This window comes from Aricia agestis, chromosome 2 (assembly GCF_905147365.1).
Source record: "Aricia agestis chromosome 2, ilAriAges1.1, whole genome shotgun sequence".
Lineage (NCBI taxonomy): Eukaryota > Metazoa > Arthropoda > Insecta > Lepidoptera > Lycaenidae > Aricia > Aricia agestis.
In genome coordinates, this window is record NC_056407.1 from 14997501 (window position 1) to 15010000 (window position 12500).

The following is a 12500-nucleotide window of genomic DNA, read 5'->3' on the forward strand; positions in this document are numbered from 1 at the left end:
ACCGTACACACCACACAACACGTAACGTTATATTACATTTATGTCTCATATTTAAACGGACCGCACGTGAGGCGCGGCATGGGCGAACCCACACACGCGCGACGCCGCCCGGAACCGTCAATTGTTCGTCGTGAGACGAACAGTGTGGCATATGATTTTATACAGCCGGCCCTCAGACAGGAGTGGTCCTGGATGTTTCTCCACGGACCGCAATGTGCGTTCGAAATGTCGATGTTCAAATGTGTCCTGCAGTTCACACTATGACGCGCAGTTAACTGCGTTCTTCATCGACCCGCGAGCCAAGTGATCCACCGTCCAGGGTAATGGTTTATATTATAAAAAACATGTCACTGGGTGTGAAAAATAAATTGAATGTGAAACAAACAGACCACGGACGTGTTAAGGTCAAACGTGGACATTCGTTTACCGCTCTCTGTTATAATGTTGTATTTACGCCAACCGACGGACGCGCGACGAGCTTACACCCCCCGCACTAGCACACTGACTTTCGCTGCACGCGATCCACCGTCTGTTCATTGGACACTCGTGGCGCGGATTCTTGCCAGTCAACGTGACGCGAACGTGACAGTGTGTGTACAGGTACTAGCGCACTAGCGCGTAGGGGTCAACTCGAGCGTTCAAGTTCGACTCCGTCGTAGCGAGAAAAAAATGTTGTTCAGTTCGATTCGATTGTTTATGGTATAATATTATCGTCGCGTTAATTGAATAACACAACAACATCATACGATAATGATCCTTCCGCAGGTTCCCCTACGGAAACCTTGTTACGACTTTTACTTCCTCTAAATGATCAAGTTTGGTCAACTTCCCAGCAACGCCGACGGCCGTGAAGCCACCGCGTGTCGGTCCGAAGACCTCACTAAATCATTCAATCGGTAGTAGCGACGGGCGGTGTGTACAAAGGGCAGGGACGTAATCAATGCGAGCTTATGACTCGCGTTTACTAGGAATTCCTCGTTTATGGGGGATAATTGCAAACCCCAATCCCCAGCACGAAGGAGTTTCAACGGGTTGCCCGGGCCTCTAGGCCAGGGAGAACATGCTGATTCCTTCAGTGTAGCGCGCGTGCGGCCCAGGACATCTAAGGGCATCACAGACCTGTTATTGCTCAATCTCGTGCGGCTCGAAGCCGCCGGTCCCTCTAAGAAGAATTTTAATACGTCGCCAGTGAGTTGCGCGACCGAAGTCGCGCACACCTAAATGGCGACGCCTATTTAGCAGGCTAGAGTCTCGTTCGTTACCGGAATTAACCAGACAAATCGCTCCACCAACTAAGAACGGCCATGCACCACCACCCACCGAATCAAGAAAGAGCTGTTAATCTGTCAATCCTTCCGGTGTCCGGGCCTGGTGAGATTTCCCGTGTTGAGTCAAATTAAGCCGCAGGCTCCACTCCTGGTGGTGCCCTTCCGTCAATTCCTTTAAGTTTCAGCTTTGCAACCATACTCCCCCCGGAGTCCAAAATCTTTGGTTTCCCGGAAGCTGCCCGCCGAGCCATTGTATTAACGTCGGCGGATCGCTAGATGACATATTTACGGTTAGAACTAGGGCGGTATCTAATCGCCTTCGAACCTCTAACTTTCGTTCTTGATTGATGAAAACACCTTTGGCAAATGCTTTCGCTGATGTTCGTCTTGCGACGATCCAAGAATTTCACCTCTAACGTCGCAATACGAATGCCCCCAGTTATCCCTATTAATCATTACCTCGGAGTTCTGAAAACCAACAAAATAGAACCGAGATCATATTCTATTATTCCATGCACGAAATATTCAAGCGGCATTTTGAGCCCGCTTTGAGCACTCTAATTTGTTCAAAGTAAAATTGTCGGCCCACCTCGACACTCACTGAAGAGCACCGCGATAGGATTTTGATATTGAACCGACGTTTTACCGTCGGCTCACCGACGATATGCTCCGCAAACGTGTCAGTATCACCGCGGATGCGGTGCACCGACAGCGCGGCGCACAAATGCAACTACGAGCTTTTTAACCGCAACAATTTTAGTATACGCTATTGGAGCTGGAATTACCGCGGCTGCTGGCACCAGACTTGCCCTCCAATTGTTCCTCGTTAAAATATTTAAAGTGTACTCATTCCGATTACGAGGCCTCGTAAGAGTCCCGTATCGTTATTTTTCGTCACTACCTCCCCGTGCCGGGAGTGGGTAATTTGCGCGCCTGCTGCCTTCCTTGGATGTGGTAGCCGTTTCTCAGGCTCCCTCTCCGGAATCGAACCCTGATTCCCCGTTACCCGTGACAACCATGGTAGTCGCAGAAACTACCATCGAAAGTTGATAAGGCAGACATTTGAAAGATGCGTCGCCGGTACTGGACCATGCGATCGGCAAAAGTTATCCAGATTCATCAAAATAAACGACTTAGGACGCGAGGCCCTCCGTCGATTGGTTTTGATCTAATAAAAGCACTCATCCCATTGCTGGTCAGAGTTCTGATTGCATGTATTAGCTCTAGAATTACCACAGTTATCCAAGTAACTGAGTAAGATCTAAGGAACCAAAACTGATATATTGAGCCATTCGCGGTATCGCCTTAATACGGCTTGCACTGAGACATGCATGGCTTAATCTTTGAGACAAGCATATAACTACTGGCAGGATCAACCAGGGAGCTAACCACTAGAGCCGCACGAATCTCTTCGAGCGCTCGAGGTACTCGCCGTCGACACGCGTGTCGACGGCCAAACAGTGCACGCGCGCACACACGGCGGACCGTGCACGCGCGGTGATCAGTCATTATTTGAATTTTCCCTTTTGTGCGACAAACACAAAAAAAAGAAAACGCGGAGCAACTAAGCTACCGCACATTCGAACGTTCCATATTACGAGATCTATCATCTATGATAGTGTAACAGAGAGTTTAACATGAACTCGTCAACCATATAGATTGTCGCCCGGTGCTGGAGAGATCAGACCACATACATTACGTCAAAGTTGATGTAATACTATATGAAGAAATATTGTAACTTCGCGACCGCTATCAGTTCCACCTTCGACGCGACGGGCACAATACCAGACAACGGCGCACTCTAAACAGGTGCTCCGCGCTCGTACATAATGCCCCGCCGCGATTGTTACGGTGGTAACTTTAACGAACTGCAGCTACCGTTCGGCTCGACACAAAATCAAACTAATGATTATCGCGAGAACCTCACGTTTCGCTGGTCCGTCGGTCGACACGTCGTATATTGTTTGTTTATTATCATTATGATGAGCTCAAATGGATATGGCACAAATTTTTGTATTTTCACACATCGCATAACCAACACCACCATCACTGCTCACTCGCACTCACTCCACATGTATATGCGAATGCGCCGTGCAGATAATGCGCTGGTGTTATGCGATTAAAAATATATGTTGTCACATCGAGTAGTATAGACTTCGATTAACCTAAACCTGGTACCACCACCACCACCACCACCACCACCACCATTCCCCCCCCCCCCCCGTCCGGAAGGAAAGTTTGAAAAACAAAAACACTCTCAAGACCAATCGGTCGGTTCGCGCATTGAACATCTCACTTTGATATTATACAATTTGAATTATGAATTACAGTGGCGGGACGTGTTCAGTGTTTATTATTATTGTATTGTACATGTGAAACTAGAATAAATAGTACCTACCTGATAATAACAAATGTCGACGGTGGTTATATACAAAATAATAAAAAATATAAAAAAAAAAATTAAAAAAGAAAACTACGGTGGCGGGTCGTGTTCAATGTTTATTATTATTGTATTGTACATAAATCATAATTATTATTATTATTATTATTATTATTATTATATTTATTTTTATAATATTATTATCATTATAATTTGCATCAAATTCTAGGTAATATACTAGGATAGGATTTTTAAAAATGAAACTACATAATATTTTCAATTTGACAACAGACTTGCAACTTTTTCGCTCGCTTATTATCAATGTATATAGATATGATAGCTATTCGCCGCAATCGTTTTGTATAATACTATACACACACTGTTTCACCCGGTACACGTAATATGGTGTGATATTTTTTAGGATAACAATAAATGTAACAAGTAAAGGAGTATATGGGCACATTTGGGCTGTCGGCGGCCACCGCGACCGATGATGAACAAATATTAGTGTCAAATGAAAGTACTGATGATATTTAGAAACAACATTAGGTTAGGTTTGGTTAGGTTAGGTTACCAGCAGCGGAATTAAGTGCCATTATTGAACACACACGAGTAAGTACTAATAAACACTGGTCCTTCTTATGAAAACCTTTCACCTTACCTTCGCGCTTTTGCTTTAAACATAAGCTAAGATACTTAATAAATTATGCATATCAGATTTATTAAAGTATATTTCGGCGATGAGATGATTTCAACACTGTAATTGTAGGACTCCTAAGTATGAAATATACTTTATTGTCGAATTATTGTCCTTGGCCGCTTTTACGCTTTCATTTCGTTTTTATTATTAATCAGACGGACCGACACACAGGTGCACATTTTTCGCATTTATAATATTAGCTATAACTGGATATAGTGTCAATTTATTATTCTGTTTTGTCTACGGACTTGGCGTGTACGGTGCTCGCATTGAATTCTCGTTTCGTTCGCGCATTAAAATCTTATATTACAACACTATAATAATATATCTATCTATTTTACAAAGTAAAGTACAATAGTTTTAAATGATTTATATATACGTATATTCATTCGTAATGATAATAATATTATTATATATTATTGAAGTGAGATAAACAAAGTTGATAAGTAAGTGCATTTGTTGAATAAAAAAATAATAGTAAACTGGAGACTGACGGGGACTATTGTTTGTGCTACGGGATAGCGATGGACGTTGCCGTGGTGCCATACTTAGTTAGGGACAGCCAGTAAAATAATGGTGTACGTTAAACTGAACGCCTAGATTAATTGAGACGAGTAATTCTGTTTACTGTACACGCATTGAATTCACCTCTGGTCGAGTCGCGCCGCCCGGGCCGCGTCGTCGATCGTCGCAAGCGTAAGTTTCTTTGTTCAGTTCGCGCATTAAGATCCCCTACTGACCGTATTAAATCATTGAAGCATTACACCTATTTTGTCGTGGCCCTCGCGTGCTTTGGTACACGCATTGAACTCACCTCTGGTCGCGTCGCGCTGCCCGCGTCGTAAGCGGACTTTTCTTTGGTCAGTTCGCGCATTAAAAACCCCTACTATCCTCCAACTCTACCTTAGTCCACGTCTTCTATTTAAAATAGAAGATTATAATTATATTTCAAAATTGACAATTCAACCAAACAAGCTGCTTTATCTCTGTACTCGCATTGTTAGCGAGTGCGGAGAACACGCACACGAGAGGTGCACCTACGTGTACCGTTCGACGCGTGCAACCCCGTTTGGCGTGGTCGTCGACCTACACCATTTCGCGTGCGCGCCGTGCTGTCAGAGAACACACTAGCGCGCGCACATCGTTCATGGAGAAGAGACGTCCTCGGACGAATCACCTGGCGTAGGGCTGAGTCTCAACAGATCGCAGCACGACGCTGCTCTACCGAGCACAACACCCCGCCTGGAACGTAAGTCGTCTACAGACTATTCCGAGCCCCGACATCGAACTGAGCTAATTCGGAAACTTCGACGCCGTGATGCACGCGTTAAGCATGTAAGCACCGATCGTCGCGCTCCAAATGGGCTTCGACGTCGCACCTTACGAGTAAAGCGCGACTAGTAAAGTCACATTGTTTAGAGCCTCCCGACTCTCGGGGCTCCACAGTGAGTATATCCTTGCCGGATTCGGCTAGGCTGGCTTCGGCCTTAGAGGCGTTCAGGCATAATCCCGCGGATGGTAGCTTCGCACCACCGGCCGCTCGGCCGAGTGCATGAACCAAATGTCCGAAACTGCGGTTCCTCTCGTACTGAGCAGTATTACTATCGCAACGACAAGCCATCAGTAGGGTAAAACTAACCTGTCTCACGACGGTCTAAACCCAGCTCACGTTCCCTTTTGATGGGTGAACAATCCAACGCTTGGCGAATTTTGCTTCGCAATGATAGGAAGAGCCGACATCGAAGGATCAAAAAGCAACGTCGCTATGAGCGCTTGGCCGCCACAAGCCAGTTATCCCTGTGGTAACTTTTCTGGCACCTCTTGCTAAAAACTCTTTATACTAAAGGATCGATAGGCCGTGCTTTCGCAGTCCCTATGCGTACTGAACATCTGGATCAAGCCAGCTTTTGCCCTTTTGCTCTACGCGAGGTTTCTGTCCTCGCTGAGCTGGCCTTAGGACACCTGCGTTATTCTTTGACAGATGTACCGCCCCAGTCAAACTCCCCGCCTGGCAGTGTCCTCGAACCGGATCACGCGGGAGTTGTACGGCGACGAGCGTTGCCGCCACGTCGCCACTCTGCACGCTTGGAACGAAACACCGTACGCACGTCGATTGGATCGACCGCGCACCGCTTCCGCCCAACCGAGTAAGTAATGAAACAATGAAAGTAGTGGTTTTTCAGCGGCGACCGCGCGAGACGATCTCCCACTTATGCTACACCTCTCATGTCTCCTTACAATGCCAGACTAGAGTCAAGCTCAACAGGGTCTTCTTTCCCCGCTGATTCTCCCAAGCCCGTTCCCTTGGCTGTGGTTTCGCTAGATAGTAGATAGGGACAAATCCCTCCACCAACCCATGGCCCTCTCAACCTTTCGTGGTTATACGGGCCAAATCATGGGAATGTGCACCCTACTGTCCTGGGTCCTGCCCTTCAGGTGCACACTTCTTGATTCCCTACAAATTATTTAATCTATTTCCATTTGTCCCTAAGTCCTTCTCCCCTTTCTGGGGCGGACAGCACAGATACGGCTTCGGTGTCTTCCGATAACGCGTACTGTTTCCACTATCTGTTATATTCCTTATTGCCTCCGATTTTCTCTTTCTCTTTCTTCCTGTTCCAACCTGCTTCTTATCCTGTGCCATAGTCGCGCGTAGTCCCGTAGCCTTCCGAAGTTCGCCGCCGAGGAAACAAGGTCGCAGTAGTAGGCCGGACCCTCCCCAAAGACTTCGATACCATCCAAGAGTTCCCTACGCGCCTCCCCGTACAGAGGGCACTCCCAGAGTGCGTGGTGTACGTCTTCTACTTCGGCTTCGCCGCAGTAGCATGACCCCACAGCGGCCAGAGTCATTCTGTGGAGCCTCCCTCTGAAACAGCCATGACCGGTAAGCAACTGCGAAGTTTCATAGTCAGGCTCGACCCAAGTTGCCTTGGATCGGGCCACCACATCCGGGAAGAATCGATACAGCTCCCTCCCTTTTGTCGACGTGTCCCAACGCTCCTGCCATAGGGCATAAGCGGACTCAGTCTCTCTGAGTTTGGCACCCCGAAGCTCTTCTTTGGAAGTCGCGGACTGGCGCAGCACACCTAGTCTGCCAGCACGGATTACCTCGAGGTCGGCCGGAAGCACCCCGGCAAGTACTGCCAGGGCGTCGGTACTCGTCGAGCGATACGCCTTGGTCAGAAGGATCAAGGCGGGTCTCTGGGTGCGCAAGAGCGCGCTCCGCACAACGTGCAATGTCGCCCGCTCATACCAACATGCTGCAGCATAAGTCACGGTAGCCACGAAAGTTCCCTGATACAAGACCCGAAGGGCCCTGTACCTAACCCCCCATGAGCTAGCCGAAACTCTCGACATCTTGCCAAAGCAATTTGCCGCCCTGTCTCCAATGGATACCGAATGCTGCGCGAATGAGCGACTCGAATCGATCACCACTCCCAACACCGTGGTCGACACAACTTCTCCGATAGAGTTCGACCCTAGCTTGACGACCGGGGGTCGCTGGAACCTCCCCTTAATCGTCATGGTTGACGATTTTGTGGGAGAAAATTCCAGCCTATTACGGACACCCCACTCGGCAATGAGACGCAATGCCTCCGAAGCTTTCGCCTCGAGGGCCGCTCGCGAGTCCCCCTCGATCAGAATCGTTACGTCGTCGGCGTACGCCACTAGTGTCACCCCCCTGGGTAAGGGCAATCGAAGCAAGTCATCCATCAGGATGTTCCAGAGCGAAGGACCCAGCACCGATCCCTGAGGACAGCCCATCGTGGCCACCTTCCACACTACCCTGCGACCAACGAACATGCCTACCCTGCGTCCGGTGAAGTAGCCCGCCAGCATCCGGTAGATGTTTGGCGGACAGCCCCCCCTTTTCGCTTTCAGCATGATCATCGGCCACCAGGCATTATCAAAGGCCCCAGAGATGTCCAGAAAAATCGCCTGTACATATTTCGACGAGCTCCGGCTAGCCGTTCCAAGGATTTCTCCTAGAGCGGATACCGTCGACCGTCCACGAGTGAAGCCATGCTGGCAGTCCGATAGACCCCTTGTCATCTGCGTGGCGCATTTTAACATGACGCGTTCTAAAATCTTTCCAAAGATCGGCAACAGGGTGACGGGCCGGTAGGCTTTAGGATCGGTAAGAGGCTTGCCGTTACCTTTCGGCAAGACAATCAATCTACCGTCCTTCCATACTCGCGGAAAAATGCCCTCCTGAACACATCGCCTAAACACTTCTGTTGTTTCTCTCGGCGCGGCTGCCCAAACGTGTTTTATTATTCGAGCGGATATCCCATCGATCCCCGGTGCTGTGTTGGGGAGATCCCTGACTATACTCGCAATTGCCTCCACCGTGGGAGGAGGAGCATCTTCTCCTGAGGGAATCGCCGCTGCCACAAACCGCACTTGCCGGTGGTACTCCGTGTCCTTGGACACATCGTCGTCCGGACAAAGAGCATACATGAGGCTGTGCATGGCCTCGTCAACTCCCCCAGCATAACCTTCGGCATGTTTCGTGCCATTAATTACATTGCTAGGAGGCCGGAACCTCCCGCTCGCGACACGGTACGCCTGGCCCCAAGGGTCCTGGTTTCCCGATTCTGCTACGGACTTGAAGAACTTAAGTTGCTCCTCCTTGATGGCTACCCTATATGTACGTCTAAGCTCATGAAAGCGCAGCTTGTCAGCCTCCTCGCTCGGGTTGCTACCCTTCCGACTCGACTGCCAAGCTCTGCGCGCGCGGTAGGTCTCGCGGCGAAGCCGGTCCAGGTCCGGCGTCCACCACTCATACCCCCGCTCTGTCCTCCCGCCCTTAACAAGTCCCAAAACTCTCTTGGCTGTGCTCGTGACCATCCTGGTAAACTTTGCACATAACACCTCTGCAGGTGCGGTCCACGGGATGTTAGTAGACCTTTTCTGTATCTCGTCCTCGAAGATTCCCCAATCCACACCACGATCCCGAAACCTCATTGGCTCTTCGATTGGCCCAGCGCCAGAAGCAGTGTTCTTTTCGGCCACCACATATGTAATCAGCCTATGGTCACTGTCTATTGCGTCTTCATGCACTCTCCACCCCGTTACCAGGGTGCCTTTTGTCAATGTCAGGTCGATGTTGGACGATGCGTTCGTCGATGCAAACGTGGCCGGCTGGTCTGGTGCATTGGCCAAGCGGAGTCCATGTGCCAGGATAAATGCCTCCATCGACTCGCGACGGTGCGTGACGTCTGGTCCGCGTCCTCTGTACTGTCTCTCTTCGCAGTACCACATCGGAGAGTGCGCGTTTGAGTCAACCCCTATGATGACTTTCTTGCCTCTCAAAGAGGCAAGAACAGTGCCCAGATGTTCGAGGTGGATATCTATGTCGTCGCTGTACTGGAAGTACGCAGAGACAAGATATACGCCCTCTTCGTCGTTAAGTACATGGCACACCATACAGTGTGAGTTCGACAGATGGTGTAAGACGGCGCATGTCAGGTCCCTTTCACGAACGTAGATACCCGCCTTGGCACCGTCGCTGCTCTGCAAGATGTTGTTTGCCGCGCGGTGAGAAGTGGAGCCAGGGTAATGTTCCTGGACCAGAACGACGTCTAGTCCCATCTCCTCTGCAATTAGGGGTAGCTCTGTGGTGGCCGTGATTGCCCCCGCCAAGTTAATCTGGCCGACGGTAAATCTTTTTGTGTGCGCCATTTAATAGGTAGTGGTATCCCGCAACCTTTTCTCAGCATGTTTTCGGGCAGGGCACTCCGCACTCGCCGTTCTGTGCTCAAGTGATGATTTTACGTGCCCGAATCTGAAACATGTTGCACATCTCCTCTCCTCTTCCTTGCAATCTTCCTTTTTGTGCCCTGTCTTCGCGCACTGGCCACAGATCACATTTTCTGATTTACACCCTTTCTCAGTATGTCCGTATATGTGGCACCGTCGGCAGCAGATTTCTGTTGTAAAGTCTTCAACAACTATCACCTCCCAGCCTATGTACAACTTTTTCTTTTGCACCAAGCACTTACGTAAGTCCGGAAGACATCTTAAGACATATGTCGTCCTCTTGCCACCATTTCTGTTCTTTTTGAACGCTATTTGGCAACTACTCTGAAGCCGCTCAAGCGGCCAGTCTTTATCTTCCCGCAAATTCTGGTCCTTGATCGCTTTAAGTATTTCTTCCAATTTGTAGCTGTCCCCATCCAAGTTTCTAAGGGCAACCAGTGGTTGGCGGCCCTTAAGTGGTTCAGCTTTAAGTGTAGCTGGCATTGCCGCCTTCAGCCTGTCCATATCCGTTGACGACGACGTTTGGACGAGGACACCTGCACCAGCTATCTTTTTCACTCGCTCGATCCTTATGTCCAGTGTGGCGGGGGCTACGGAGGTCTTCAGCAGTTGCTTGGTTTCCTCGGATGTTTTTACACTGTCCCCTGCTGGGAGCACTTTAATCATAGGCCCGCTTGGGCCGCCTCTCACTTTATCTGCAAACGATATTGGAGGAGGCAACTGTCGGGCGGACTCCTCTGCTCGGCGCTTTTCCGCTTCAACCACCTCCTTCTCTCTTTTCAATTCCTCCTGAAGTCTGGTGACCTTTGCGACGCCCAGCTCTGCCACCTTTGTCTTCTCTCCTACCATAATGGCAAGGTGGGAGACGATCTCCAGCATCCTTGAGAGCTCCTCGGATACCCGGGAGCTGTCCGACTTGTTTAGCTTCGAAACGGGCGACCTTATAATATTATTAATTTGTGTGGCCGCCTTGTTCGCCAGGGAAACTAGTGACCTCGCTCCAGCCTTATCGAGTTCTTGGGCGTCCTCTTCCTCTGCGTCCGTGGAGCAAGGCGTCCTAAAATCCGGAAGAGGTGTCTCCGGCCCGACCTCTCCCTGTGCGCCTTCCTCAAAGGATAGCGGCTGACAGGGGCGCACCATCTTCCTTTTTTGGCGCTTCTTTATTGCCGACGCAGCCTCCTCAGGCGACAGCAGTCTCTTCGATGCCTGCTGTTGTGACGTCCTCGGTGGTGTCCTGATTGCCTCCAGCATCTCCAAGTAATACTTCTGTGCCGCACTTGCGGCCACAGCTTCCACGGCAGACTCTTCTTCCGATGTCGAATACGTCACTGGTGGGGGTGGGACGGCAGGGGGCGGCGTCCGAGCCAGCGACTGCCTCGGCTTGAAGGGCTGCGGGGGCGTCCTTCGTGGTGGCGGACGCCCGCCATCCTCAGGTTCGGACATGTCCGAACTCGAGTCCGGCGAACAAGTAGCCCAAATGCTAGTGTCCAAAGTCCTAAATGTCACTTGTCACTTGTCAGTTGTCAGCTGTCAACTGTCAGACGTCAGACGTCAGACGTCACACGTCAAATGTCAATGTCACAAAGCACGTTGCGACCACGTGCTCGCACGTGGTTTCGTAACACACAAAGGAGATACAAGATAATTTAGCAAAATATAAATAAGAGTCAATTAAAAGTTAAACTATAATTAAAAATAACTATATTTAACTAAATCTAAGAGCGTCTTGTCGCAAAAGTGTCTATTTCACTGTAAATTGTTCACAACTTACCAACTAAGCACCGCGTCCAATTCGCACTATGCCCGAAATATCCCTCGGGAGGTAGTCCTCGACCGGACAGGGATACACACGCGACACACCACACTTATAGCTCCCAAAGGAACACGAAATATCGCACCTGTAAGCACAAATAAATTTTTAACGAATTTATTTGCGGAGCGCACTACAAACGATGTTGACTCGTTGCCGTCCAACACCGAAGTAGATAGGGACAGCGGGAATCTCGTTAATCCATTCATGCGCGTCACTAATTAGATGACGAGGCATTTGGCTACCTTAAGAGAGTCATAGTTACTCCCGCCGTTTACCCGCGCTTGCTTGAATTTCTTCACGTTGACATTCAGAGCACTGGGCAGAAATCACATTGCGTCAACACCCGCGAGGGCCATCGCAATGCTTTGTTTTAATTAGACAGTCGGATTCCCCTTGTCCGTGCCAGTTCTGAGCTGACCGTTGAACGGCGGTCGTACAGAACCGCGCCGATCGAGCGCGAGACTCTCACGACACGGCCTTACGGCTAGGAAGATCCGCGGAAGGCCGGAACGCGGGTCCGGATTCCGCCCGCGCGCCCCGAAAGACACACGAGCATCGACCAGGCCCGGCACCGGC

The 12500-nt window shown here is 49.7% G+C and overlaps 2 non-coding genes and 1 pseudogene across 2 annotated transcripts; all 3 read right to left on the reverse strand.

Moving 5' to 3' along the window:
- Nucleotides 1–166: 166 nt before the first annotated feature.
- On the reverse strand, nucleotides 167–323 carry LOC121740096. The gene has a single exon (XR_006037547.1). It is a non-coding gene; the product is annotated as a 5.8S ribosomal RNA (ribosomal RNA).
- A 425-nt stretch (nucleotides 324–748) lies between these two features.
- LOC121740175 lies at nucleotides 749–2651 on the reverse strand. The gene has a single exon (XR_006037602.1). It is a non-coding gene; the product is annotated as a small subunit ribosomal RNA (ribosomal RNA).
- Nucleotides 2652–5516: 2865 nt separating this feature from the next.
- LOC121740126 overlaps nucleotides 5517–12500 on the reverse strand; it is a 9368-nt pseudogene continuing 2384 nt past the window's right edge.